The following is a 6,964-nucleotide window of genomic DNA, read 5'->3' as shown; positions in this document are numbered from 1 at the left end:
AGTTAATAATTAACATTTTCACTTTTGCTGGCCTCAATTTCTATGTCTTCTGATGGTCTCATTAAATATATGCTTAAAGCCTAGAGCCAGGAAAACACAAAACAATTATTTTGTACACACTATTCACAGCCCTTGTCCCACACCATTCTCCACTTGAGTTCCACATGTCCACTCTGACTTATTGTACACATAGTACCCTGACCTGCCACTGGTCTCAGCAGCTGGACTCGTTCTGTCCTTGGTTGCTTCTTATTGCCAATCGGACTTGCCACAGCACATCAACCTCCTCATTGTACAACAGATCTCTGTCTTTCCAGTTTCTCTATGATCAAACCCCCATTGCTTGCCGTGGATTAATACCTCATCTGTAGCACTTAGCTCTGACCCTTCCTGAACTGTAGCTGCCTGTTCTTCCTCCTTCCCTCACAGCCTTCTGCTAGCTATCCTCTTACCTGCACCATTACAATCCAGAGAATCTTCTCTTTCTTAAAATGGGCTTAGCAAACCCAATACCGCTCAGCGTTCAAGAACGTGGTGAAGACCAATGCAAATGTATTTATGTTGAATAGAATAACATGTAACTTTGGCATGTATTATGGTACAAGTTGTAAAAAATGCATGTCACAGTGTATAAAGTCAATCTTTCAGGAAAATGTAGCCTGCAAAGTGATTATGAAACATATGTCATTTTAGGTGATAAAACATTAAATTTTTGCAAAAGGAAAAATGAATATTCTTAACGAGTCAGATAATATTTGAAAATATAAAATAAGTCTCCAGCACAAATGTTAATTTTAGTTCCTATTCACAGTGAGAAATAAAATAAATCTGACATATTTTTTTCTTTCTTAGGCAGTGTTGTTTGTTCCCTAGTACCTGCTCTCATCTAGGCATCTTAAAACTGACATATTAATGTAAATTTCTTGTGCAAAAGTCTATAAATACGTTAAGCTTTCTAGTTCATACAGCATCATCTCCCCGCCCCCTCAACTAGATTATTGTATTGACTCCGATGTAATTCCTAGGCATATTGCCAGTCTTCCAAATTCTTAAAATTATAGCTAGAAGCCTTGCAGTAAATTTTGCCAACACCTTAAGTACCTTATTAATTGGGTTTGAAAAATTGTGTCTAGACTGGACATTCAATTCATTCCATTAAAAGTAATGAATACCCATGGGGCTGCCAGTTCAGAGTTGAATTCTTGCCAACCCATCTCTACCAAAAATAAAGTATTCTTCCTTTTTGGACAAAGCCTCTGTCACAATCAGCAAATGAGTGTAGAGCTCTTCATCACTTCCAGTGATTACTCAACACCATTTCCCACTATTACCCCATGGATTTGGTAAATATAAGTAATAATATTTTAGCCATAGCTTTGATGCATAGGATGGTATATTTTAGGGTGCTTCAATAATGCTTATTTCTCTTGCAGATACTATAATAGTTCTGGGCTAACTGGAAAGATTTATTTGAAATGGTGGAAAATATATGTTTGGAAAAAAAACAGTGTTTAAAAGGATGTCTCTGATAATGGATATCCTTTAGAATTAATTTTCACCATTAAAAAATTATTTCTGTGGTTCTAATTGAAAACATGATTTTAGTAGAAGAAAATATTGAAAAGAAATAATTTAATTATGACCATTAATAATATAATTGTACTGTTGCACTTAGCTGTCAAAATAATATCGATTTTCTACTCTTACTTGTGGTTTTCAAGGGGGTATAAATAAATATTTTAAATGGGAAAAATTTATACCATGGCATCCTCCCTTACTGGACTATAAGACAATTTGGACATTAGGGCTATATATGTTTCTTTTCCCAATGGCTCCTATTTTAATATTTTGCACTTGGATGCTGACCATTCGATGGTTGCTCAAATAAATAAAATGAAAGTAATGAGTTAGATTTTTACCATTATGATTATGAATTAAAACACACAGAAGCAAATGTATTTCCATCCCTAGAATTTTGAATGTCATAAATGTAAAGTGCATTAAGACAGACATTTTGGACTGCATCTAGTCTTGGAGGTGATTCTGTAACCAAAATGGAATAATTATGGGTGCAGTTGGGGGAGTGCCATTTATCACATTAGTCTAGAATTGCTTCTATCCTGAAACAAATACCCAGACATTATTTTTAGCTTATAGGATATACAACTCGCAAAAAGCTGTACTTGGATACCTACCAAATGAAAAACGTAAGCATAACTATAGAAACACTCTTTTTGCTTCTGAAGAATAAAGGCATATTATATCATCCAAATTAAATAGAATTACATGGTTTTAACTAATTACAATTTAATTAGTAGAAGCAGTTTTTGTAGAACAAGGGCGGTTTACTTTTCATTCTCTTAACAACTGCTGATAAATATATTACAAATGCTATAATAAGCCTCTGCAAAATTTGGTGAAGGAAAGTTAACCTTTGTCTAGTCCCACTTCTATCCTTAAAGTTCTTGGTTACATGGTAGAAAACACTGAGTTCTCTGGCTCTGTGTTTGTTTATCGTAGAAATTGAACTAGCAGACTTTCCTCGAATTCCATTCTATGATTTTGGTTCTGTCTTATTCAGGTGTAATCATGATATTATTTTCAATTGATTAAACAAACATTAAGGAAACATTGAATCAGCTCTATAAGAAAATGTCTATGATTTCACAGTAGAAAGGAACCTCTAGAAAACATTATAGTATTTTTTTAATGTTCACCCAAGGACAGTTTTTTTTTATTTTATTTTATTTTATTTATTTATTTTTTTTATTGCTTTTAGAGAGAGAAGGGAGGAGGAAGGGAGAAACATCGATGTGAGAGAGAAGCATGGATTGATTGCCTTCCCTATGCGCCTGGACAGGGGATTGTATCAGACTTGGGGTTACACACACCCATGCCCAGACTGGGGATCAAACTTGCAAACTTTTGGTTAAAAGACAGCACTCCAACCAACTGAGCCACACTTACCTAGGCATGTTATCATGTCTTTAAAATAATCACTCTCTATTACCATCTTCCCTAATATGTATAAACCCATTGATACTCTAAAATCTCTCTCACTTTTCAAAGAGCAACTGTCCATATGCTTTCTGTTCCCAATATTATTTTAAAAATTCTCTGAAGAATGAACCTTATTTTTGCCATATCTTAACCTTCCTCAGTTGCCACACTCTTCCGCTTCTCTGGGGCATTTGATGATGCTGCACACAGTGTCCAAGAGATACTTTCAAGTACCTCATTCTTTTGCACTTTATCTACCTTTTTATTACTTTCTAACTGTAGAGCAGTCCCATAATATTTTTTTTGTTATTTAAAATGAGATGAAGGACTTCTAGACAAGATGGAGGCATAGGTAGACATGCCTCACCTTCTTGCACAACCATAAGAAGCATTACATCTATCTCAAAACAAAAAACAACCAGAACTACCAGAAAATTGAACTGCATGGAAGTCCAACAAAGATATAAAGAAGTAATACTCATCCAGACATGCAGGAGGGGCAGAGCTGAGGAGCTGGGGTGGAGAGGATGTAGTGTGGTGGTGGCAACAACAACAGCAAAGCAGTAGCTGCAGCCCGTGGAATGAGCAGTCACTCATAAAAGCTGGGAGGGACAGCTCGGGAGGGATCCCAGTCCCAGGCCATATTGCACAACTCACAGTTCTAGCATGGGGAAAATAAAGCCTTATTGCTTCTAGCTATGAAAACCAGTGAGGGTTGGGGTGGTAGAAGAAACTCCCAGTCTCCCAGGAAAGTCTATTTAGAGGACACCCAGGGACCTAGAACATGTGAAATTCCACCCACTCTGGGAACTGTTACCAGGGCAATAGCTAGAGGGGTGCCAGTAGCATAAAGGAAGTGGGTGAAGTGCCTGGAAAAGGGGCAAGCAAGTGGCATGGTTCCCTCTGTGACAATTCCCCAAATACAGCAGCATAAGGCTGTGAAACCAGTTTCCAAACCATGAGGAATACCTAATGCTCCACCCCATACAATATAACAGGTGCAATAGCTCTATATAATGCACAGAGGCAAACACAGGAGGCTGTCAAGTTGAGGAGACAGAGAAGTATGGCTCAAAAGAGGGAGCGGATCAAAGTTCCAGTGGGAGAACTCAGCAAGGAGGAAATAGCAAACCTAACAGACACAGAGTTCAAAACACTGGTGATAACAATGTTCACAGAAATGATTGAGTACAGCAAACACATAAGGGAAGAAGTGAAGGCTATGCTCAGTGAAATGAAGAAGAATCCACATGAAATCAATAGTGAAGGGAAGGAGGCTGGGGTTCAAATAAATGATTTAGAACATAAGGAAGAAAAAAAGGGTCAACAAGTACAGAATGAAGAAACAAGAAATGAAAAAACATGAGGAGAGGCTTAGGAACCTCTGGGGACAACTTTAAATGTTCCAACCACCAAACCACTATGATATGAAATGTTAAAGAAGAAGAAAAGATAAAAAATATGAACAATAAATGTCAATAAATACATACCTGTCCAACAACTGAATATAAAATATAAAATAAACAAGCAGAACAGAAACATGATTATAAATACAGAGAACATTTTGATGGTTGCCAGATGGGAGGCAGGGTCATGGGGATGATTGAAAAAAGTGAAGGTATTAAGCAGTACAAATTGGTAGCTACTGAATAGTCATGGAGATGGATGTAAAGTACAGCCTAAGAAATCAAGTAGCCAAAAAAACATATGCAGGACACATGGACATGAACAACAGTGGGGGGTTGCCTGAGGGAGTAGGAGGGATGCTGGATGGAGGAGGACCAAATAGAAAAATCAGAACAACCCTAACTATGTAAACAATAAAATATAATTTTAAGAAGATACATTTACAATAACTCTTTTAAAATAAGCATTATTTTATAAACAGGCAAGTTCCATATTTTACTCATGAAAAGTTTTGTTATTGACATTTTACTGATAAGAAAACCCTAGTCAATATTATAAGGATTTTATATTCAGGATTACTGTATATATCTGTTACTTGGGAGTTTCTTAAGGAACTAAAGACACAGATGCCTTAAACCTTAATATCTGAAGAAAGCCATGCACATTGGAAAAGTCTAACCTTAGGTTCCCCTGTAGAGGGTCATTTCATGACCAGCATCATCAAGAGCTAAGACCTTCTGAGGACCACCATAGAAAGAAGGTGTTGAAGTGCCTTAAAGCTGCTTTCACCTCTTTAAGCTACTTGATCACCTGGGTCAGGCTCCTTTCAGATGCACTGTCAGAAAAATGAGATCCTTCCCCTAGCAGTATCTATCCGTAAATGTGTACTGTATGACTGTTATGTCTATCAATATATCTCTCCCACTAGAATGGAAAAGACTAGAACTGGCTTTTACCACATGAAAAGCAAGGTTGGTGTCTATTTTATCATTATTTTGCCTTGAAATCCTTGCATAGTGCCATACTCAGAGTGGAGACCTGGTAAGTACTGCTGGAGAAATAAAGTTGAGAACTCTAAGCAATGAAGCAGAGAAGCAGGCTTTCATTTTACAAGGCTTTTGGTTTATTGCATCTAATTTTTAAAGTATATTTTATTGATTATGCTATTACAGTTGTCCAAATTTTTTCCCTTTTGCCCCTCCTTCTGCTTGGTATTTCCCTTCTGTCCAGCAATCCCCACCCCTTAGTTCATGTCCATGGGTCATGCATATAAGTTCTTTGGCTTCATCATTTACTTTACTATTCTTAATGCTCCCTGTCTACTTTATACGTACCAGTTTTGCTCCATGATCTCTGCACCTTTTCCCCATTCTTCCCCTTCCTCCTCTCTGCTGATAACAGTCCATATGATCTCCATATCTATTGTTCTGTTCCTCTTCTAGTTATTTGCTTAGTTTATTTTTGTTTTTTAGATTCACTTTTGATAGTTGTGAGTTTGTTGTCATTTTACTTTTCATAGTTTTGATCTGTTTTTTATTAAATGTGTCTCTTTAACATTTCATATAATAAGGGCCTGGTGATGATGAACTCCTTTAGCTTTATCTTGTCTGGGAAGCACTTTATCTGCCCTTCCATTCTAAATGATAGCTTTGCTGAGTAGAGTAGTCTTGGTTGTACGCCCTTGCTTTTCATCATTTTGAGTACTTCTTGCCAGTCCCTTCTTGTCTGCAAAGTTTCTTGTGAGAAACCAGCTTATAGTCTTATAGGCACCCCTTTGTAGGTAATTCTCTGCTTTTCTCCTGCAGCTTTTAAGATTCTTTATTTATCTTTAACCTTTAGCATTTTAATTATGATGTGTTTCGGTGTGATCTTCTATGGGTCTAGCTTGATTGGGACTCTGTGCTTCCTGGACTTGTATGTCTATTTCCTTGGACAAATTTGGGAAGTTTTCCTACATTATTTTTTCAAATAGGTTTCCAATTTCTTGCTCTTCCTCTTCCCCTTCTGGCACCGCTATGATACAAATGTTGGAAACTTGAAGTTGTCTAGAGGCTCCTTACCCTGTTTTTTTATTTTTTCCTTATGTTCCAAATCACTGATTTTATTCTGGGCTTCATCCACTCTACTGTTGATTCTCTGAAAATTGTTCTTTATTTTAATTAGTGTGCCCTTCATTTCTTACTGGATCCTTTTAATGCTGTTGAGGTCCTCACTTGGCTCTGTGAGCATCCTTATAACCAATGTTTAAAATTCTGCATCTAGTAGAATGCTTGTCTCCATTTTGTTTAGTTCCGTTTCTGGAGTTTTGATCTGTTCTTTTATTTGGGTCATGTTACTTTGTCTCCTCATTTTGGCAACCTCCCTGTGTTTGTTTCTACATATTAGGTAGGGCTCTTGCAACTCCCTGGCTTGGTAGAGTTACCTAATGTAGCAGGTGTCCTGTAGGGTCCGGTGGCAAGCCTCCCTTATTACCCAACCTGGGTACTCAAGGTACAACCACCATGTGGGCTGTGCATGCCCTCCTGTTGTAGTTGAGCGTTATTGGTATTGGCATGTC

The sequence above is a fragment of the Furipterus horrens genome, unplaced genomic scaffold, assembly GCF_987537825.1.
Source record: "Furipterus horrens unplaced genomic scaffold, mFurHor1.1.pri manual_scaffold_5, whole genome shotgun sequence".
NCBI classification, from domain to species: domain Eukaryota; kingdom Metazoa; phylum Chordata; class Mammalia; order Chiroptera; family Furipteridae; genus Furipterus; species Furipterus horrens.
This window is presented reverse-complemented; position numbering follows the sequence as displayed.